Source organism: Trichomycterus rosablanca, chromosome 14 (assembly GCF_030014385.1).
Source record: "Trichomycterus rosablanca isolate fTriRos1 chromosome 14, fTriRos1.hap1, whole genome shotgun sequence".
NCBI classification, from domain to species: Eukaryota; Metazoa; Chordata; class Actinopteri; order Siluriformes; family Trichomycteridae; genus Trichomycterus; species Trichomycterus rosablanca.
The window spans coordinates 28,152,754-28,176,810 of record NC_086001.1 but is presented as its reverse complement, the minus strand read 5'-3'; the positions used below and the strand labels follow the sequence as shown (position 1 = coordinate 28,176,810).

General features: G+C 38.9%; 2 protein-coding genes, 1 long non-coding RNA gene and 5 other non-coding genes across 8 annotated transcripts in view; 4 read left to right on the top strand and 4 right to left on the bottom strand.

Annotated features, from left to right (window-relative positions):
* The window catches only part of LOC134326272 (zinc finger protein 658B-like), a gene marked incomplete at its 5' end in the record, with an annotated part of 279,656 nt that overhangs the window by 180,993 nt on the left and 74,606 nt on the right, over positions 1–24,057 (top strand). The gene's annotated exons all lie outside the window — the stretch shown is intronic.
* The window catches only part of LOC134327033 (zinc finger protein 850-like), a 120,010-nt gene that overhangs the window by 24,217 nt on the left and 71,736 nt on the right, over positions 1–24,057 (bottom strand). The gene's annotated exons all lie outside the window — the stretch shown is intronic.
* Positions 2,871–2,944, bottom strand: trnai-aau (transfer RNA isoleucine (anticodon AAU)). The gene has a single exon. It is a non-coding gene; the product is annotated as a tRNA-Ile (tRNA).
* Positions 4,015–4,088, top strand: trnai-aau (transfer RNA isoleucine (anticodon AAU)). Its single transcript has one exon. It is a non-coding gene; the product is annotated as a tRNA-Ile (tRNA).
* Positions 5,700–7,038, bottom strand: LOC134326830 (uncharacterized). Its single transcript, XR_010014589.1, has 3 exons — positions 6,938–7,038; positions 6,280–6,373; positions 5,700–5,785 (listed from the first exon to the last, which is right to left on the bottom strand). It is a non-coding gene; the product is annotated as an uncharacterized LOC134326830 (long non-coding RNA).
* On the top strand, positions 19,061–19,134 carry trnai-aau (transfer RNA isoleucine (anticodon AAU)). Its single transcript has one exon. It is a non-coding gene; the product is annotated as a tRNA-Ile (tRNA).
* On the top strand, positions 21,830–21,902 carry trnak-cuu (transfer RNA lysine (anticodon CUU)). Its single transcript has one exon. It is a non-coding gene; the product is annotated as a tRNA-Lys (tRNA).
* On the bottom strand, positions 22,091–22,164 carry trnan-guu (transfer RNA asparagine (anticodon GUU)). The gene has a single exon. It is a non-coding gene; the product is annotated as a tRNA-Asn (tRNA).

Genomic DNA, 24,057 nt, shown 5'->3' with positions numbered 1-24,057 from the left:
ATGATTAGACTAATACAATGAAATAAATGACAAAATGATAGATCTGACACATTAATAATTACAGTAGAATAATTTTTCGAAAATCGTCTGTGCACAACATTGTGCACAGAATGAGTATGGCTGTCAGAGGGCTCGTCAGGAGGATCATCACCCTACCAACTGGTGATGAACTAGAGTGTGTAGGATCCGAATGTTTTAGAGTGGCAGTTGGTGCTACTGATGGGTGCCACATTCGAATAAAACCCCCATCTGCCAACGCACAGTGCTACCTAAACAGGAAGCTGTTCCACTCGATTCAGCTTCAAGCCATCTGTGACCACCAGGGGAAGTTCAGAGACATTTTTGTTGGTTACCCTGGGTCGGTTCATGATGCAAGGGTACTAAAGAACAGCCCTGTGTATAAAGAGGGCTTATACCCACCTGCAGGACGATACATTCTTGGGGATGGGGGTTATCCCTGCATTAATACACCCATCCGGCTCCTGACCCCCTATCGAGAGCCTGTGCAGAACCCTGTACAGGCTCGTTTTAACAGCAAACTGTCCAAGGCCAGGAATGTGGTGGAAAGGGCTTTTGGAATGATGAAGACAAGATGGCATTCCATTTTCTTTAAAGCCCTTGAGGTGAGCCCTGTCTTCGCCCCGGAGGTTGTTGCATGCGGTGCGGTGCTCCACAACCTCTGTATCACTCATGGAGACATTATTGAGCCAGAATTAACAGAGGTACATGTTGACCAACCAGAGCCTGTAATAAATGACATTACATCAGGTGAAGATGCAAAGCATCTGGCTGCAGCTGTCTCAGCACCACAGCACAGCATACCAGCTCTTTATGAGCATGATTATATTTACAAAAAAATTTTGTTAATAGGTTCATGTTGTTTGTTTTTACGTTTTGTTCTACAGTTCTTGATTGTCTCTTGACATTAACAGTTTATGCATTATTTAAAAGTAAAACTTGAATATTTTTTTAATTACAATTTCCAATTTTCCAATTTTTCCAGTTTTTCTATTTTTAATTAAGATTAAATGAAAAAGAAAATTCTTTATTTCCATTATTTGCCAACACATTTTCTTTCTCACAACATGCAATAATACTACAACACTTTTTGATTTTCAACTATTTATTTTTTCATTAGAATCTGTAGGATTTCAATAAACCTTTCCTCTCTCTCTCTTGCCTCCCTATCTCTCCTTTCCTCCCTCATTCTTGCTTCCTGGTCTCTCCTCTCTCTCTCGCGTCTCTTGCTCTCGCTTTTCCTCTCTCTGGTGCGCCTCTTGCTCTCTCTTCTCCTCTCTTTCTCTTCTTTCCCTTTCTCTTCTTTCCTACCTCTACTCAGCCTCTCTTCATCTTCTCTCCTCGTTCTCTGCTGCTTCTATCTCCTTCTCATTTTCACTTTCTTCCATCTCTCTCAGATACTCAACTAAATCTTTCTTCCCTCGTCTCTTTTTGGCTGGGGTTTCCATGCTTCTCGAGGATGGTGAAGCTTCAGCAGCATCCTGGCCGGATGAGGAAATAAGGGTCGGTGGGCCAATTGATGGTCTCTCACCTATTGCCTCATCCATATCCGCATACCATTTCCAGGATGCTGCTGTTGCTTCACCACCCTCTGTACTTACCCCAGTAGGTGGACACTTAAGTTCCTACAAGATTCATAAACACAGTACAAGGATCTTAACTTGGATTACAAATCTTTTCTGATATTTTTACTGAAGATCTTGCCAACAAACGAAGCTTACTTTGTATTTTTGTTTGAGGTTCTCCCACCTCTACAATATAATGCACATAACAGTTATTAATGTTTATAGCATACACTGCTTCAAAAAAAGTTTAGTCATTAAAAGTTTTTAATGCTTTGAAAAAGTTTGCAAAACTTAAATACTAAAACTTGTGTTTATACCACCCTTTGTAATTAATATTATGCATAAGATGCAACACAAATTTTGTTATGTCAAACAAACAGTCACTTACTCAAACCCTCGAACCGCTGCATTCTGTTTTCCAGTGAAGAGGGCCTGGTTGGCCACTCTCCACCGGATAAGATTTTTAGTGTCTTCATCAGACCCTGCAATATCAAACATTAGTTTTAAAAGGGATTTCTAATGTGACTGTGTAGCAACATTACAACAATCATGAATATTTAGCCTCAACAACCCCAAAGCTAGATATATCTACCTTCCTAAAGATAGTTTAGGATAGCCCATCACTAGCATTACAGATAAAATTAAATGAATCTATAGATAGATCATTTATTACAGCAGCTCAATATATATTAATGCAAAGTATTATAGTAATCAAGTATTAAAGTATGCAAGTATTCAAATTTGCAAGTATTAAAATACAAAAGTATTAAGTACACATGTCATGTTGTACAACATTATGTAGTTTAATACATTGAATAAAAAGTAGTATATCGCTTTTATTGTCCTACCAGAATGACAACGTTTGAAGCCCAGGTCAATAGGACCTGCTAGTTAGAGAAGTCTCACTTGTTTGTTAGTTTAAGTCCAAGAGACGGGGTGTGGCCCATATGGGGATCGAACCCACGACCTTGGCATTATTAACACCACACTCTAACCAACTGAGCTAACCGGCCGATGTACAAGGGCAGGTCATATACCCACATACCTGATTCTACACTGACAGCCCTTCAGTTAAGGACCTGCCACACAGAAACGATGGAGAGCTTTACTGTTGTTGAGCAGAACAGATCTTCGTGTGAGATGAAGCCAGAATTAAAGATGGTAGAAGAACAGGGTGATATTCTTACTTTCAGTTATTAAATTACTCAGGTTAGAAAGTCCTGATACACAGCACATGCTCACCTGACTCTCTCTCAGCCATGCTACCTTTAATCATTAAAGAGGGTGTGGCCCATACGGGGATCGAACCCGTGACCTTGGCGTTATTAGCACCACACTCTAACCAACTGAGCTAACCGGCCAGTTCATCTGTTCTCTGTTCAGATTTTTGTACATAATTCTACACTAACCCCATTCAACCAGCAGCACAAAAACCATTTGAGATTCTGCACACTTACAGTGAAGATCTGCAGAAATGAGCGGCTCCTAAACTGAGTTTGTTTGTTATTGCACCAGAAATGCAGCAGTTTCATGTTATTTTAATGACCCGAGATCTCAGTCCTACTTCAGACATCACTGTCTAGTCATTTCTTATGTTCAGACTTTCTTAATACACATCTAAGAGGTTTTGTGGGTTATGTGTGAACTATCTAAACTATACTGTATTGTGGTACATTCATTCAGTCTTCATCAGTTTAGACCCGCCCACTTAACCACCAATTTGCCTCCACAGTGAGCCTGTATAGAGAGAGATTTGATTTTTTGTATACCGTCCAATGAAACAGCTGTGCTGTTAGCTGTGCGCATGTCTGTGTCACAATCGGTTAGCGCGTTCGGCTGTTAACCGAAAGGTTCGTGGTTCGAGCCCACCCAGGGACGAGTGTCTTTTATTGCACAACCTGCCTGTTGATCAAACCTTTAAACCTCAGTGTATATTATCTGGAAACAGATGCTCTTCATATAGAAATATGCTTTACATTTGCTTGATGGTAATAACTCTTAGTGAAGTCTTAATGAACAATTAAAACATCAATTCAGGTTGTTTTTAGTTCAACTGGGAAAAAATATTAACAGTAGCTAAACTTCCTAAAACCCAGAATCTACACGTACAAATCCTACATTCATTCCACAAAGTTCACAAACATGATTTAATGAGTGAAAACTTGATGTTTGGAGCCTCTCTGGTGTGCAGGCTGGTACTGTGTATCAGCACTACTTACTGCATGCAGGACCTGAGTCGTATCTGCTCCAGTCACTGGTTGGCGGCATTAAGCTCAGTCAAGAACTTTAAGAAATATATAGTTTAGATAGTTCACACATATAAGAACCCACAAAACCTCTTAGATGTGTATCATTAAAGTCAGTTTCAGCTGCTTGAATGGAGTTAGTGTAGAATTATGTTATACAAAGATTTAAAGTGACTACATGAATTGGCCGGTTAGCTCAGTTGGTTAGAGCATGGTGCTAATAACGCCAAGGTCGCGGGTTCGATCCCCGTACGGGCCACACCCACTTTTGGACTTAAACCAATGAGCCTTCTCCAACTACCAGATCCTATTAACCTGGGCTTCAAACGTTGTCTCTGACAAGTGTGAGATCTTTTTAATGCCCCTCTCATTCAAGTCAGAAACATGCCATTATTTCAATTAGCCAAACTTAATGACCCTTCTGTAAATGGTTTAATGTGCACACTGCTGCTACTGGCTTGTTTTTCTTTTCTACAATGTAAGTTCATACCTTCAGGTTCATGTTCTTTGAGATCTCTCTATGGCGTCAGATTGGTGCCAAAAGTCGAGAGCACATTTTATTTGTGGGCGAGCAGGATTTTCTCAGCTCTCGCACGAATTCACCCCGCTCGCTCACGAATGAGTTGTGCTCACGCACGAAATTGCATGCGCGCGCTCGAAACGCTGCTCTCGCGCTCAAATCATATGCGCGCACTCAAAGCAAACTGCGCTCGCGCTCAGATATTTCTTGCTCGCTCTCAGAACTGCACTTGCCCTCGCGCTCGGAGTTTGCACGTTAAAACAGTGCCAAAAGTCGTCGACCAATCAAAATGTGTTTTCAGCTTCGACCAATGAGCCCCAACTTTCCATTGTAAAGAGAGTAATGGACAATCAACGACCTCAGGTAAGATTATTAATTATTTTAATTTTAGACTTATTTTAGAGTACATAAAATCATCATGTTAAAAGGGTAGAATTTGTTAAAGCTTTAACAATCAGGCATATTCTGACTATACTCATCTTTTAACATGTATGTCTAATTATCTTAGGTTTCTTTTGTTGTCTAGGCCTTACTAAGACATAAAGCTTTGGAGGGGTAGCTGCATAAATAGCAGTATGTAGTAAGTATTGATCTGAATTATTTACATTTCATTTGCACACATGAAATGATTATTATTGATTAATTAGCGGAAAAAATCATATTCCTGAAGATATATTAAATGCCCTCAGGCAAATTCACATGTTGGTGAGTGAACATGTGGAAACCAGAATGTCATCCATCAGGGTACAGACAGTTCCACAAGTGACTGAACTTAAATCCATGCTAGGATTCCCACTGGCCACATTTGGGCATACTGGCACAAATGTCCTTGATTGTCTAAGTTATAAATTTCTTCAACATATATTTCCCTACACTGTTTATTGTTTCTACATTTTAAGGCTATTGTTGTCCTTGAATTCTATACAGCTACCACTTTTTCACAGATGTTATTTAGTCAACAAAGTATTACATTTTAAATAATTTATTTTGTCTTACAGAATTGAAAGGCTGTTGGTTGATGTGTGGACAGCTGTGACCTCCACATATTATGATATCCTGCACAATGTTGAACAAGTTGAGATGCTGGACATTGCAAATACCCTGCACCTCTTTCTGGTACACCTTGTGTTTCTTCCCCGACCTTCAGATCTTTGTTGAAGGCTGGAACCAACATCCCCGTTCATGACAACGGAACAAATGTGGCAAATGTAACTTTTGTACTGACTCTGACTTGTACTGACTCTATTCTCATAGATATTATATATAAATAAATAACAGTACACAGTTTGTTTTACTAATTTATTGAATGGGCACAAATATCCACAGACGAACTGGTCTGGATGTGTTCCTGTCCTGTGAGCCATTGAAAGAATGTTCTTGGACAAAGAGAGGGCGAACCAGCTGTCTTAACCATAGGTGGTAAAGTCTGCATTAGCCTGTTCAGAAAGAAACATCAAAAAGCAAAATAAGCATTGACCTTTGTATAGATTACAATGTTTCTTGTTATATACATGTACATACCACTCTGCAAATGTATTTACAGAAGTGTAGTCAATCATATTTTTACAACAGCTTAAACACACACACGCTGGTGTTATTATAGCAGGTGAACGAAGCAGAATTGGAATTAAGGTCCATATTTAATGCATTAACTCAATAATTATAACGGTGTCCTAATATGATAGTATTGTCCTTATAATTTAATTATAGGAGTAATAAAAATGAAGATAATATCAAATACATTGTTATCTTTCTCCACACTAGCTGGCATGAATTTCTATACAATCCAATAGAAAATATTTTTGACACACTGAACATTAAGCCTAAATAAAACATTAGTGTTAACAATATCAATACACAATAAGTGCACCATATTAAATGCAGACTGGTTGGTGCTATGATATTGTTGATATTGCAGATATGTTTTTACCTTACTGCTTGGTGTTCTAACACTACTTGCTTCCTTGCTGGATTCTGGTGGGGGGAGGGGAACGCTGTCATTGTATGTGGCTTTTTCTTGAACACTGCAAATTATTCAGAAACCTACATTTAAAACATTACATTATGCATGGTAAATATGCAATGTTTACACTTTATATAATAGTAAAGAAAGCAAAAGCCTGACATACTGTAAGGTATCAAAAACTATCAAATTGCTGTAATAATAAAAAAACAGCAAAACATTCAATTGTAAAACATTTTATTTTAAAGAGTTGCGGTTAAATTATTTAATGTGTCATGTTTGATATTCTAGTCTTGGTTGGGAAAGTGAACATAATGTTCACTATGGTGTTAGAGATAGTTCATCATATCATTTAGGTGGCTATAGCTTCCAGATCTACCCACTTTGATTTACTAAAATAGTCCATTTTTGTGCTGTGGCACTAAACACGTGAGCACATGAACTTTACTGTATAAAGGCTTTACTTTATTAATTAACATGTACAATACACAAAAGCTATTTTATCAAGTTAGGGGTACCGCTTTAGTTTATATTCACATAATGACACAAAGTTAACCTTACATTCTCTTTAACACTTTTTTTTTAATTAAAAAATAGTCTAAAATGAAATAATTATTAATCTTACCTGAGGTCGTTGATTGTCCATTTGTCTTCACAACGGTTCACTCTCTTCGACCAATGAAAATGCAGGGGAAGCTGGAGCTCATTGGTCGAAGCCGAAAACACATTCTGATTGGTCGACGACTTTTGGCACTAGGCTTGTTCGACTTAACCCGGCGCTGCGCAGACCGATCGCCGCCTGGCTCGGTACGGTGCATGCCGGTAAGTTTTTTTTGTCCGACTTGCGTCGGCGCCACCGGCGCGTCACAATGACAGACTAGTTATAATCTCGCGAGAGCGGGGCGGCTGCAGGCGGCGGAACCAGTCCCTGCAGTTGCTCTCCACGGGCTGCGCTGCCTGAGACACGGCTTGATGACGACAAAGCTTAATCCTCATTGGCTAGAAGCTCCGCTGAATCCTCTGGCGGTTGTTTCATTTCATTCTAAAATGTAAATCTCAGTTTATTTGTCTTAAAGACCCGATATGTGCGAAATACTATCATGCTTTCTAGTAGCATGACAGTTTATTTTCGTACAAATTGCAACATATTTTATAATTATCATTCCATATCATGCAAAGACTCTAGTAGGCTACCTGATATGTAACAGATCTTTTTATCTTGATGTTTTTCTAGAACTTCTGATGGTCCTTGTCTTCTAATTGTATTAATATAATGCAATCTGAATTTCTTTAATATTTTATATCTTAAATGTTTTAATACCACTATCACTATTACACTATAAATTTATTTTTCATTCTTCTCTGTAAACTTTGTAAACATTTTAAAATATGCTACATAAATAAAGCTGTGTGGATGAGCATGGTGTCATGTTTCTTTACAAAAACCTGTTCTGGAAGAACAAAACAATCTTGTTCAGAAGATGATTGTGTTAAGAGATTCATCTTCAATAAACCACAGCCACTATTCACCATCAATGCCTAAATAACTGATTTGTCAGTGCTTGAAGAAGCACAAACACACACAATTGTACAAATGTACATATTAACCACATTATTCATTAGTGATTCATACTGGGCACATCGGTGAGCATACTGAAGTATACCGTTTAACAATGCATCTATAAAATACAGTGGCATGCGAGTATGTGGGCACAATTACTGTTACTGTGAACAGTTAAGCAAGTTGAAGATAAAATTATCTAAATTATCTATATAAACCAAAAGTTTGGGTACCCTGCATGGTTAGTACCTAGTAGCACCCCCTTTGGCAAGTATCACAGCAGAGTCTTTTAATTCTTGTTTAAGGGGTTTTCACCAATTCTTCCTTGCAAAAGTCTTCCAGTTCTGTGATGTTCCTGGGCCATTTTGCATGCACTGCTCTTTTGAGATCCATCTACAGATTTTTAATGATGTTCGGATCAGGGGACTGTGAGGGCCATGGTAAAACTGGATTATTCAGAAACTGCCATTTCATAATTACATTTCAAACAGTTTTTTTCAGTTGTGAACAAGCCATAACCCTAACAGGCTAATTAAGGTCTGAGACCTTGATTAAAGTTATGCTCAAACCTCCTAGGGTTCCCATACTTTTGCAACATACTCCTTTCCTTTTTCCACTCTAAAATAGTAAAATAAAATAAAAAAATAATACAAAAAAAAAAAAAAAAAAAAAAAATAATAATACACTGAAATTGCTTAAAATGTTGAAAAGTGTGTTTCATCTTTAACTTTATGCCTTTTGGAGATCATTTCATCTTCAACTTGCTTAACTGTTTACAGTAACAGTAATTTCGACCAGGGGTGCCTAAACTTTCGCATGCCATGGTAACATCCAATATTTCCCTGTTGCATGTTGTGTTTAGTCATAAAAGGTTAGTTTTTTATCCCAGCAATTATCAAACTAATTTCATCACTAATGCGGTTAATTTATAAATATATTCACTTTTTTTAAACTGCAGTCTATACACAACACGGCTGCACAATGGCATTTACCGCTAATTGAAATGTGTTCATTTTGTGTAGGCTAAAGACCACTCACTAAAGCAATTAATACTTAATGGAAAGATGTGTTTTGAGAGGCAATTTGGCACCAATACAAATTAATTGGAATAACGATCTACACCTTTGAAACAGGTGTGCACTATTTATCCATTAATCCTTTTGGTATATAAGGCCACTGTTTCATGTTACATGTGCTATAATGTCACATCATGGACAATGTACTTATCAATTTAAAGGACAGCCAAGGGAATATCACCCTATGTGTACCAAAAACTGTTGCAGAAAGGCTGAAACATGGTGAGTAAACAAAAAATGCATGATACCATTGTAATGGTTTTAGGAATACTTTATTTACTTTGATATACTTTTGCAGATAAAGAGTATTTAGCTAACACAATGACTCAAATAAGAACTGCAGGGAATACAAAAAGCTATGAACCAGGTACACTCTTTATTTATACTAAACAATCACATCACAGTTTTTGAATGCTTTTTCTTTGTAGTATTTTTATAAAGTGGTCTTGTTGACTGTCTCTGCAGCCTCTACTGTTGATTCATCCTTCACCCAGAGCTCCACTCCTGCAACCAGGCCCCCTCCCTCCCTTACACCCACAGTTGTGTTTAAATCCCCAGCTACCTTCACCCAGTCCTCCACTCCTGCAACCAGGCCCCCTCCCTCCCTTACACCCACAGTTGTGGTCAAATCCCCACTTACCATCACCCAGTCCTCCACTCCTGCAACCAGGCCCACTCCCTCCCTTACACCCACAGTTGTGTTTAAATCCCCAGCTACCTTCACCCAGTCCTCCACTCCTGCAACCAGGCCCCCTCCCTCCCTTACACCCACAGTTGTGGTCAAATCCCCAGCTACCTTCACCCAGTCCTCCACTCCTGCAACCAGGCCCCCTCCCTCCCTTACACCCACAGTTGTGGTCAAATCCCCACTTACCATCACCCAGTCCTCCACTCCTGCAACCAGGCCCCCTCCCTCCCTTACACCCACAGTTGTGTTTAAATCCCCAGCTACCTTCACCCAGTCCTCCACTCCTGCAACCAGGCCCCCTCCCTCCCTTACACCCACAGTTGTGTTTAAATCCCCAGCTACCTTCACCCAGTCCTCCACTCCTGCAACCAGGCCCCCTCCCTCCCTTACACCCACAGTTGTGGTCAAATCCCCAGCTACCTTCACCCAGTTGTCCACTCCAATAAGAGACACCTACCAGCCATCACCTCCAGCCAGACTAGGGTCAGAGCAGCTGTTATCACCATCCAACCTGTTGGGAAGCCAAGAGTCACAACAGGGTACACTATTTGATTAAAATAATTATATTAAAAAAAAAAAAATGTTTTCATGAAAATACGTGACAATTATGTTTCATAGAACTGACACACAGGACCACACTTCTACTGCTGGACCTTACAAGAACTTATCAACAGCTGTATTTCCGCAATAAGACGGCCTTTTACAAAAAACTACACCAAGAATTTCAACTAAAAGGTTACAATTTGTCAGCTGAAAAAATACGAAAAAAGCTGGGAAACATGCTTACCACATACAAGAGGGCCAAAGACCGACGTCGGGCAACTGGTGAGGCAAAAGTCACCTGGGAATATTACACAGTAAGTATATGATGAATTTTACAAGTCTTAGACACTTATTTTACTACTAACATTTCACATTCCTTGTTGTGTCCAAACCTTATGTCCTGATATACATTTAAATCTAATCTAAGTAATAATAAGTATAAAATAATAATATAAGTATAATATTAGTGGATAAAAATGATGAATTATTTAATTTTATTTATTTATTTATTTTTTTTACAGCAAATGGAAGACCTGTTTGGGACATCAGGGGTAGGTAGTGCACCACCAGGCACTCTCTACTCAACAAGTTTATTCCCAGACAAGACCTCGTCCAACCTGCCCTTATCCACTGAAAGGGCGCAACCGTGCCCCTCTCATGCACAACCTAACAGTCCTGTCAGTGAGGAGCAGCCTGGTCCTTCGACTAGCACAGAGAACCAGGCAACAAGCAGGAGAAGGTCAACCAGTCAACCTTCTTTTTATGAGACCTATGAGGCCCATGCAGAAAGAAGGACTGTTGCATTGGAGTCCCTGGTGCGGCCAGACCTGGAAAGGTGGAGGAGGCTGAAAGAGAGGAGGAGAAGAGGCTTTGAAAAAAATTTTTTAACGTGCCTTGGACAAATTGTTGAACAATTAAAAGATATTTCAAGACAACAAGAAACTATTGTCAAGCTACTGGAAAGCAATGCTTCAACACAATAAAGTATTTTGCAGACTAACTGTGCACTTTTCTTTTTTTTCCTCTTAAATAATGCACTGCATTTAAATATTCACCACAAATCTTTGTCCCCACAACAGGGCAGTGGTTGGCTGGTCACAATCCAAATTAATGTGACTGCACCTCTGGGGACCACTGGTACTCCGAGATCCACTGCTGAATTAGCCTAGGTGCTAGTCACCCAGTTTCCATGAGCTGCCACGTGGAGGCACAGCAGGAGTCTTGATGATGGAGAGGCACTTAAAAATTGAATGACCTAAATGTCTATTAGTCTAGCCATAATAGAAGTGTGTAACATCTATGCTACATTTTATGGTGGATAAAAAGTGCTTCACATCACCCTGTGGTATAATTCCCACCAGCTCACAAAAAAAAAAAAAAAAAAAACGTGGGATAAATGAAAAAGAATATGGTGATGAATATTTAGATATGTGAACAAATCATGTCTCTATAATGAACTGCATCTTGGTTGTGAGGTTGAAGTGGATGCTGTTCATCATCCTCTTCATCCTGCACATCATCACCTTGGTCTCCTGGCTCCAAGCAAACATTGTGTAAAATGCAACAAGCTGACACTGCTGAGCTGATGGATTGGACATTTTTCATGTGCAGGCATTGGAGTCTCCTAAACTTTGCCTTTAGAATGCCAAAAGCATGCTCAATGACCACGCGGGCAGTGTTTAGTTTTCTATTAAAGCGCTTCTGCCTAGCTGTCAAGTGCCCATTGTCTCTGTAAGGCCTCATCAGTTGGGGCAACAGAGGGTAGGCCGAATCCCCAATTATATACATCCCGTGTGGGACCAGGGACAGGGGATCTTCTTCCAAAAGATGAGCAACCTCTGTGAGGCGAAAGGCTCTGGCATCATGCCAGCTACCAGGATGACCCACGCTGATGTGGGTGAACCGCCGGCGACTGTCACAAAATCCAGTGAGAATGATAGAATAGAACTGTTTCCTGTTAAAATATGCCAGGGGGTTTTCACAGTGTGGCTTCTGAATATGAATGTGGCATCCATCTACTGCACAAATAGTGTTTGGAAATCCAGCTGCTTGAAAGCCTAACAAAGATTTGTGCAGGGTTTGTCCTAAAGGCCAGGAAATGTGCTGTGCCATGTGTGTATTTACCAGAGTACAAAACTCATGGAGATGTTTGGCAAGAGTGGATTTTGTGATATTGAATCGGTCTGAAATACCCCTATATGACTCCTGGTTCGACAGTGTCCATAGACAGGCTAGGACACTCTTTGTCAGTGGCAATTTTGTTTGCTGTGGATTCATATAGACAGGGCCAAGGGTGTTTATAAGATCCTAAATAGTAAGTGAGAGAAAAGACGGTTATCATGATAACATTAAAACCATCTGGATGATTATGTGGCTTCCACATACTCTACGTACCTCCACTTGTCCTTTGGTGAGTCTGAAATTAATTTTAAATTCTGAGAGACTATAGAGGGGGACAACATCCTCTACAAAATGTTGTATTTTTGGAACAAGCCTAAAGAAGGGTAAATGTGAAGTCCTTACGTAGACAAAATAATTATGTAGACAGTTTGGACTTTGACACAATATAATTGCAGTCTATTTACCATATACACAACCATAATGATTAAGGTCTGATTGAGTGCACTTTATAATTTCCATCTAATTATTTCTAGAACACTTTTACGTACATTGTTTATCATATTCACTAATTCTACCTTGAACAAACCGTATATTTGGAATTATGTATTCACACGTTTTCATGTGAAATGTTTCAATAGTCTTGAAAAATAGGCTACTTAGTTTAGGTCTATTCATGTAAATTGTTGTAGACAAATATTTAAATCTATTCATTTACATAAATATGTGTTTGATAACATGTTTGTTAGAACTTTTCTTTTTCACCAATCTACAAGATAAATGAATGATGAGTAAAACTATATGTATTTACAGAAAATTAGTTTGACACTTTGTGGTCATTTATAGTCACCACTGTGGATTTGGAAAACAAACGCTGGGCTTAATCTGCTCAGTGATCAAGAATGTTTAGTTTAGCCTATAGATGATTAAATAAACACTGTTTCACCTTCGTTGTTCATCATATTCGATTTCACGCAAAAGCAAAGGGATTTCTATTGCATCCAGTTTATCAGCCGCGAAGAACGCAAACGCCGCGAGATCCGCCATAGCTCACGTTTGTTGAAGGTGGCGACTGTCCGACTTGACGGCTTTCTTTTAACCTCCTCCCCCAACTGCAACCGGCAGCTCTCGCTGACCACCAAGGCGAGGCGCAGTTCATCTCGAACAAGCCTATTGTCTACACTAAAAGTTTTAGTGCGCATTTAAACCCTGTTTTACGGTACGATGCTCTGACTGTTAGTACAGAGATTAAAACAGAAAGAAGTTTTACAGTTTAATAAACGTATCGAGTCCTGATGCACACAGATGTACCAGAAATAAAGTCTGTTCTAGTCTAAATGTAGAACAATCTACATGTTCCAAATTCAGACCTTCTTTGGTATTAAAAATGAAGAAACCTGCTTTCAGTTAAATCCACTATATTTGAATAACTGTCCTACTTACTCATAATACCACATCTTCTGTTTTTACCTTGATGATTTAATAATATGAGATGGCAAAATGATGCAAATGTAAACATTTAAAACTCAATAAAATAAGCAAATCAAACTATCATATGAATTCATCATATTTTTGACGCGTTTAAGTATTTTACTGTATGATTATGAAGTAATGGGATGGTAAACTTATATAAAGTGTTTATTCAATTCTGTATAGACCAGTTTTTAAAGTCTAATAAAATACCAAATCAAACAGATTAAATAAGGATTATTACTAAAATTATAATCCTTATATAAATATAATAAATAACCAGGGTATAAAAGGGTTTCTTTGCTAAGAAGAAATTCTGCAATGTTTTCTAACACAACAACCACTACAAAGTACACTGTAAACACTGTCAGTACATGGTGACTACGAGTGGTTGATTTCATATTAAAGTTTATGTTACGTTTTGTTAGGATTCAGTTGCAGGAGAAGCTGCAGGAAGTAAAAGATGTTCAGGATGAGGATGAGGATGATGTGAGTTATGAGAGTAACGAGGAATTCTTCACCCAGTGTCTTCCAGCATCACCATCCTTCTTTTTCATTCCACACTGGAGCAATCTACAACAAAATATCACTTAAAGGGTCTGCAGTGGATAAATGTTATTACAAAAAGTGTTCGATTTGTTCACCCATATTACAGTTTTACATTTCTAGAGTTTCTACAAGGTTCAAGTCATTAGACTGAACATTTTGTGATTGTCCAGTTGAAGTAGATGTTGTTGTGCACAGTGAGCTGAAAAGACGACCTCTGAGAGCAGAAGAACTCTTTATCTACAAAACCTGCAGAAATGAAAGAGTTCTAGAACTAAGTCTGGTTACAGAGATGAAGCTCCAACTCCTGCTGTTCTGAAGTGTCTTCTGGACACCAAGAAACGAGGAAAGAAAACATGAGAATGAAATGTTTATGTTATAACAGTCTGGATCCAACATGGTTGAGTATTTGCAGCAGTAGGAACAGAGGAAGCTCTTCCTGTTGGTATTAGAGCTTGGACGTGAACATTTTCTCAGTTTATTACAGTCCTGTAGAGCAGCGTCTCTTATCCAAGCAGTAGATGTTTGTTTTAGAGCTTTTTATTGCTTTGATTTACACTTTCCCAAACAGTGTCCTCAGCTTGGGAATCATTACAGCAGGTAGTGTAGCAGCTCCTTGGTAAATCTTCAGCTATCCGGGTTTGAGAGGCCGTGATTTATTCAACAGAGGAGGAATTTAACATGTAAAGAAAAGCAGTTTAAGATGTATGTTAGATGTATTTTATATTTTTGTTTAATCACAGTTATTAAATCATAATTAGTTAATATAATTCAGACATTAATAAATTGTATTATAGTGTTAAATTGTAGCCTATTTTAATGAGATTATGCTTTAATGCTGTATTTTCTTAAGCAAGTGTTTAGGTTCATTCATCATCTTAACACATATTACAAACTAATCAAGCTCGTAAAATTTCAGACATTGTTCACGTAAACAAAAATCTCAATGGGAAGAACAAGGTGATTCATTTATTTATAGATGGTGCTGTTTATGGTTTTACACTTTAAAACATGAACAGTTAAAAAATAACAACAAACACAACAACAACAATTTAATAATAAAGTCACAAATCTGTACCCAAGCAACAAGCTATAATTTATCTAGCACCACTAGACGGGAACGATCTCTTTAAAAGTCAGTTCAGTGTGTTTTACTGTAGTAAGAATAGCTCCACATGTTTTGTACATAGTGTTTATGGTATTTAAGCTGGATGGATAGATGGAAGTTAACATGTAATCTAAGGTGACTCTTAAGTTTATTCGCTGCTGTTGGCTTATAAAGTTTTACTGAACAAACTGGCTCGTATTTTGGCACTGATATACCTTCCTGAATGGTGATCTGCTTGGTCGACACAACTAACACAAGTAATCGTGGTCTACACCCCACAAGCGCTCTGTTGTACTTGCACATGCACTGAACGCTACCATCCTAAAACTGCTAAAGTTTCTAAACCTTGGAACTCACACTGAAAATGAAACTTGCCATTTGCTGAGTAAATAAAGCCAAAAAGAAAAACACACACACACACACACACACACACACACACACACACACACACACACACACACACACACACACACACACACACACACACACACACACACACACACACACACACACACACACACAACTTCAGACTTTAACATCTCAGATCCCACTGAGATTTGAACTCGAACCGCTGGATTCCAGAGTGCTAACCATAACACCATGGAACCGTGTCATTGCAAAACTAATTGGTGTAAAGATTCACCATTTGCTAAGTAAATAAAGCAAAAAAGAAATATACACACACACACAACTTCAGACTTTACTTTTACAAGTTTTTAAACTTACGTGATTGATACAATTCTGAGGTAATTTAGAAGTTTTAGGCAGTAAATAAAAGTAAATTTAGTTACACACTGCCACCCAAGTATCAAAAAAACAAACTATGCCACTGTTGGAAAATTGCACTGAGTTAAGTTTAGGACCCAGTTGGTCGGTAGATTGCGCTGTAAACAATAATTTGCCTTTTGGTGTTACAATTCGGCATAGAGCAGTTACACGTGGAACACTATTCTCTACTCAGCATTGATAACAGTGTTTTTACCTAAATAAAGCCAGGTTCTACAGAGATTTGAACTGGGAACGCTGGATTCAAAGTCCAGAGTGCTAACCATTACACCATGGAACCACACAGTGAGGTCTTACTTAAGCCCAAAAGTGAATAATTAGTCATTTAAGAGCAAGTTGGCTGTTAGATGGCGCTGTAAACAATGATTTGCGATTATATTTTGGGATGGAGCAGTCACATGTGGAACACTATAACACTACTAGTGCTATTATGATATTAAAGCTGGATGAATGGATGGAAATTAACATGTCATTTAAGGTGACTCTAAACTAGCACAAGCAATTGTGATGCTCTGTTGTACTGTACTGTACTGTTGTTTTTTGACATTTTATTATTTAAGTGAAGCTTTTTACAAGTTTAGGGGTTTTGTGTTTTGCTTCACTGTATGTATGGTGCATTATTAAACTGTTATACATTATTTATTCTATTTTGTATTAGATGAGATGGTTTGTCTCTGTATTGACACGAGATTCATTTGTAAATGACAGCTAACGATAGTGATTCGACTCTTTTAATTATTTTGTATAACATAAAATTTTGACTTCATCAAAAAGAATCGACTCCCTCAGCTTCTAACGGCTCATTGCTGAGTACTATCAACTTAGTGAATCGACTCTTTCGAGTCTATTCCTGTCGGTAGAACCGGATTAAACAATCGACTCATTTGATTCATTTGAACGCGCAGACGCACTCGCTCTCCCGCTGTGAGCTTCTCAAACTGAACTGCGTCTTTCTGTACATGAGGAAGAAATCCATGTAGAGATCTCAAATAACATGAACCTGAAGGTATGAACTTACATTGTAGAAAAGAAAAACAAGCCAGTAGCAGCAGTGTGCACATTAAACCATTTACAGAAGGGTCATTAAGTTTGGTAAATTAAAATAATGGCATGTTTCTGACTTGAATGAGAGGGGCATTAAAAAGATCTCACACTTGTCAGAAACAATGTTTGAAGCCCAGGTCAATAGGACCTGCTAGTTAGAGAAGGATCACTTGTTTGTTAGTTTAAGTCCCAAAGTAGAGGTGGCCCATACAGGGATCGAACCCACGACCTTGGTGTTATTAGCACCACGCTCTAACCAACTGAGCTAACCTGCCAGTTCAATTATTCTCTCTTTAGATCTTTGTACATAATTCTACACTAACCTCATTTAAGCAGCTGAAACGGATTTTCATAACACACATCTAAGAGGTTTTGTGGATTCTTATATGTGTGAACTATATAAACTATATATTTCTTGTTCCTGACTGAGCTTAATGCCACCAACCAGTGACTGGACCAGATACGACTCGGGTCCTGCACACAGTAAGTAGTGCTGATACACAGTACCAGCCTGCACACCAGAGGGGCTCCAAACCTCAAGTTTTCACTCATTAAATCATGTAGTTTGTGAACTTTGTGGAATTAATGTAGGATTTGTATTTGTAGATTCTGGGTTTTAGGAAGTTGAGCTACTGTTAATATTTTTTCCCAATTGAACTAAAAACAACCTGAATTGATGTTTTAATTGTTCATTAAGACTTCACTAAGATTTATTACCATTAAGCAAATGTAAAGCATATTTCTCTATGAAGAGCATCTGTTTCCAGATAATATACACTGAGGTGTAAAGCATAATGGAGCTGGTTCAGTAATTGTGTAGTAGTTTAAAAGTGACAGTAAGTCTGTTTCTGTTTCTGTTGATTATTCTGAATTGTGTTTGTTTGTAAACTGTGAATTAGTTCTTAATCTGGTCGTGATGTTAGTGAATTAAACCTACATCTCTCTGATGGTCTGACTGATAAGCTGTCTGTTCTGACCTGCTGTTTAAGCCTGGCTAGCTCAGTCGGTAGAGCATGAGACTCTTAATCTCAGGTTCGTGGGTTCGAGCCCCACGTTGGGCGAGTGTCTTCATTTAGCATCTACTAAAACCAAAAGGACGTTCTTCCACATTGTGACTTATCAGGTGGATATTTGTGCTTGTAGGACTGTTGTTTACTGGATGTTTTCAGTTACTTATTTCCACTATTCTGTGGGACTACACATTGTTGTTGTGTCTCATATCCGTTTGATAAACAGGCAGGTTGTGCAATAAAAGACACTCGTCCATGGGTGGGCTGGAACCACCAACCTTTCGGTTAACAGCCAAACACGCTAACCGACTGCGCCACAGTGACACATACACAGCTGTTTCACTGGACGGTACACATGGGTCACATCACTTACTAATGTTTACCTCCAGCTATACCACCAGTTCTTCTGCCATCTTTAATTCTGGCTTCATTTCACCTAATGAACGTGGCATGACCTTTATAAATGCTTACAATCAATTTTGTCAATGGCAAAAATAAATAAATAAATAAAAAGAGAACTGCTGTGTAATTTAGTGAATTCTTGCAGTGCACATGGCAGAAGACTAAAAGAAATTTAGACCATGTAGAATAAAAGTATTAGGAAAGTATGAGGTTAAAAGCATCAGCTTTTATTTATTCTTAAAAGAAAAATACATGAACCTCAGTCATCACGAAGATCTGTTCTGCTCAACAACAGTAAAGCTCTCCATCGTTTCTGTGTGGCAGCTCCATAACTGAAGGGCTGTTAGTGTCGTAAATGAATCGGGTATGTGGGTATATGCCCTGCCCTTGTACACCGGCCGGTTAGCTCAGTTGGTTAGAGCGTGGTGCTAATAACGCCAAGGTCGTGGGTTCGATCCCCGTACTGGCCACACCCCCTTTTGGACTTTAACAAACAAGTGAGCCTTCTCTAACTAGCAGGTCCTATTGACCTGGGCTTCAAACGTTGTCATTCTGGTAGGACAATAAAAGCGATATACTACTCTTTATTCAATGTATTTAACTACATAGTGTTGTACAACATTACATGTGTACTTAATACTTTTGTATTTTAATACTTGCAAATTTGAATACTTGCATACTTTAATACTTGCTTACTATAATACTTTGCATTAATATATATTGAGCTGCTGTAATAAATGATCTATCTATAGATTCATTTAATTTTATTTGTAATGCTAGTGATGGGCCAAACTATCTTTAGGAAGGTAAACATATCTAGCTTTGGGGTTGTTGAGGCTAAATATTCATGATTGTTGTAATGTTGCTACACAGTCACATTAGAAATCCCTGTTAAAACTAATGTTTGATATTGCAGGGTCTGATGAAGACACTAAAAATCCGGTGGAGAGTGGTCAACCAGGCCCTCTTCACTGGAAAACAGAATGCAGCGGTTCAAGGGTTTGAGTAAGCAACTGTTTGTTTGACGTAACAAAATTTGTGTTACATCTTATGCATAATATTAATTACAAAGGGTGGTATAAAGACAAGTTTTAGTATTCAAGTTTTGCTAACTCTTTTAAAGCATTAAAAACTTTTAATGACTTTTTTTGAAGCAGTGTATGCTATATATATTAATAACTGTTATGTGCATTATATTGTAGAGCCTTTGTGTTGGAGAACCAAATGCAGGGGAAGGTGACTCCCACTTATGTGAAGATACAAAAATACAAAGTAAGCTTCGTTTGTTGGTAAAATCTTCAGTAAAAATATTAGAAAAGATTTGTAATACAAGTAAAGGTCCTTGTACTGTGTTTATGAATCTTGTAGGAACTTAAGTGTCCACCTACTGGGGTAAGTACAGAGGGTGGTGAAGCAACAACAGCATCCTGGAAATGGTATGCAGATATGGATGAGACAACAGGTGGGAGACCATCAATTAGCCCAGAGACCCTTATTTCCTCATCTGACCAGGATGCTGCTGAAGCTTCACCATCCTCGAGAAGCATGGAAACCCCAATAATGGAATAAATGGAATAATGGAAATAAAGGATTTTCTTTTTCATTTAACCTTAATTAAAAATAGAAAAAGTGTAAAAATTGGAAATTGTAATTAAAAAAATATTCAAGTTTTACTTTTAAATAATGCATAAACTATTAATGTCAAGAGACAATCAAGAACTGTAGAACAAAACTTAAAAACAAACAACATGAACCTATTAACAAAACATTTTTCTAAACATAATCATGCTCATAAAGAGCTGATATGCTGTGCTGTGGTGCTGAGACAGCTGCAGCCAGGTGCTTTCTTCCATCTTCACCTGATGTAATGTCATTTATTACAGGCTCTGGTTGGTCAACATGTACCTCTGTTAATTCTGGCTCAATGATGTCTCCATGAGTGATACAGAGGTTGTGGAGCACCTCACAGCATGCAACAACCTCCGGGGCGAAGACAGGGCTCACCTCAAGGGCTTTAAGGAAAATGGAACGCAATGTTGTCTTCATCATTCCAAAAGCCCTTTCCACCACATTCCTGGCCTTGGACAGTTTGCTGTTAAAACGAGCCTGTACAGGGTTCTGCACAGGCTCTCGATAGGGGGTCAGGAGCCGGATGGGTGTATTAATGCAGGGATAACCCCCATCCCCAAGAATGTATCGTCCTGCAGGTGGGTATTAGCCCTCTTTATACACAGGGCTGTTCTTTAGTACCCTTGCATCATGAATCGACCCAGGATAACCAACAAAAATGTCTCTGAACTTCCCCTGGTGGTCACAGATGGCTTGAAGCTGAATTGAGTGGAACAGCTTCCTGTTTAGGGAGCACTGTGCGTTGGCAGATGTGGGTTTTATTCGAATGTGGCACCCATCAGTAGCACCAACTGCCACTCTAAAACATTCGGATCCGGCCAAGTGGGCAAATCCAGCTCCTACACACTCTAGTTCATCACCAGTTGGTAGGGTGATGATCCTCCTGACGAGCCCTCTGACAGCCCTACTCATTTTGTGCACAATGTCGCTCAGACGATTTTCGAAAAATTATTCTACTGTAATTATTAATGTGTCAGATCTATCATTTTGTCATTTATTTTCATTGTATCAGTCTAATCATGGTAATGTAGTATACTGTTGCTAAAGAGGTTAGCAGTACTTACATTATTTCTGAGGTAAAAAATCAATAACTTTCTTAGTTCTCTTCTGTGATTTACTACTCTCTGCCGTCTCAGTGTGGAGTCGGGATACATGACTATAGATTAATCAGTTAGTGGCGCAAATAAAGACGATAAATACCCAAAGTTTTGGCGAGTGGAGCTCGAAATGAGCATGCGGTCTGTAACTATGGTCACTTGATGTTGGTAAGATGGCGGACGTAGTACGTACGGGTGTTGTGTGCATACTGCACACTTCTGTACTGAAAGTACATACTTCCTCCAATCTAGTACGTACTCAGTAAGTATGCGATTTCGGACGCAGCCTAACTCTGTGTCTGTTTCTGTTGATTATTTTGAATTGTGTTTGTTTGTAAACTGTGAATTAGTTCTTAATCTGGTCGTGATGTTAGTGAATTAAACCTACATCTCTCTGATGGTCTGACTGATGAGCTGTCTGTTCTGACATGTTGCTTAAGCCTGGCTAGCTCAGTCGGTAGAGCATGAGACTCTTAATCTCAGGGTCGTGGGTTCGAGCCCCACGTTGGGCGACTATCTTCATTTGACGTCTATGGACAGACAGTCTCCGCTGACTTATCAAGTGGATATTTGTGCTTGCAGGATTGTTGTTTACTGGATGTTTTTCAGTTACTTATTTTCACTATTCTGTGGGACCACACATTGTTGTTGTGTCTCATATCCGTTTGATCAACAGGCAGGTTGTGCAATAAAAGACACTCGTCCCTGGGTGGGCTCGAACCACCAACCTTTCGGTTAACAGCCGAACGCGCTAACCGATTGCGCCACAGAGACACACTCTAGTTAGAGCTATTAGAGTTCATTGGATGGTACACACGGGTCAGATGATTTGTTAACGTTTACTGAAGGGCAAATAAGTTTCTGACTTTAGAAACCATTAGAGAGTCTGCACACTTTCAGTGAAGATCAAAGCAAAACTTTACAGTGAGAAATCCAGACTTCAATCAATTTCACTGAGGAATAACAGAAAAACTACATCACAACCTACAGCACTTACAACACAACAGCTGGTTTTAACTACTCTGTACGTGTGGATCTGAAACAGACCAAACATTTCCTCAGTCTTCACTTGTGTAAATTATCTGCTAATGCAAATAATTATATTTTTCATGTTATTATAGTCCCAAAGAAGTCCAGCATCACATGTATGAATGACTACCGCCCCATCGCTCTCACAGCAATAGTGATGAAATGCTTTGAGAGATCTTAGCTCATATAAAGAGCAGTCTTCTTTAGCAGTGTAAAGAGCAGGTGGGTATAAGCCCTCTTTATATTCAGGGCTGTTCTTTAGTAACCTTGCATCATTAACCGACCCAGGATAACCAACAAAAAATCTATACTGCTATACAAGCTGTACACTGACTAAGTTATATCCAAGTCTCATTTCTATTGTGTTGTCCCATTAAAAGATATAATAAAATGTCTGCAGAAATGTGAGGGTGCACTTACTTTTGTGAGATACTGTAAGGTGGCAACACTGAGTGTTATACTGTTTATTACCCTGACTTTAACGTTAGCAAGTCATGTGACCCGTGTGTACCATCCAATGAAACAGCTGTGCGCGTGTCTCTGTGGTGCAATCGGTTAGCGTGTTTGGCTGTTCCAAAGTGGAAGAACGTCCTTTTGGTTTCCGTAGACGTTAAATGAAGATAGTCGCCCAACATGGGGCTCGAACACACAACCCTGAGATTAAGAGTCTCATGATCTACCGACTGAGCTAGTACTCTTAAACTACTACACAATTACTGAACCCTTTCCATTATGCTTTAAACCTCAGTGTATATTATCTGGAAACAGATGCTCTTCATATAGAAATATGCTTTACATTTGCTTAATGGTAATAACTCTTAGTGAACCCACAAAGCCTCTTAGATGTGTATTATGAAAGTCCGTTTCAGCTACACACACACACAGAGTAGTTCAAATGAGCTGTTGACAGTACTTTGGTCAGTGGAAGTAGTTTTATAGCTTTATAAATACATTTTACTTACTTGCTATTTCCGTTCTTGCAGGAGTGTGGGTTTTTAAACACCTCACTGTTACTGCTGGACTAAGAATTGTCCACCAACCAGAAATATCCAGCCAACAGCACCCCATGGGCAGCGTCCTGTGACCACTGATGAAGGTCTAGAAGATGATCGACTCAAACAGCAGCAATAGATGAGCGATCGTCTCTGACTTTACATCTACAAGGTGAACCAACTAGGTAGAAGTGTCTGTTAGAGTGGACAGTGAGTGAACACGGTATTTAAAAACTCCAGCAGCGCTGCTGTGTCTGATCTACTCGAACCAGCAGAACACACACTAACACACCACCACCATGTCAGTGTCACTGCAGTGCTGAGAATGATCCACCACCTAAATAATACCTGCTCTGTGGTGGTCCTGTGGGGGTCCTGACCATTGAAGAACAGGGTGAAAGGGGGCTAACAAAGCATGTAGAGAAACAGATGGACTACAGTCAGTAATTGTAGAACTACAGAGTGCTTCTGTATGGTAAGTGGAGCTGATAAAATGGACAGAATGTTATGTCTGATCGGTGTACAAGATGAGTGTGAATAAAAGTCACCAAATGCTGAAGCATCCATGATCAGGATGAATTAAAAACACAGTATTCATTTGGAGATAATGAAATATTGAATGGAATATTTATATGTTCTGGTTATA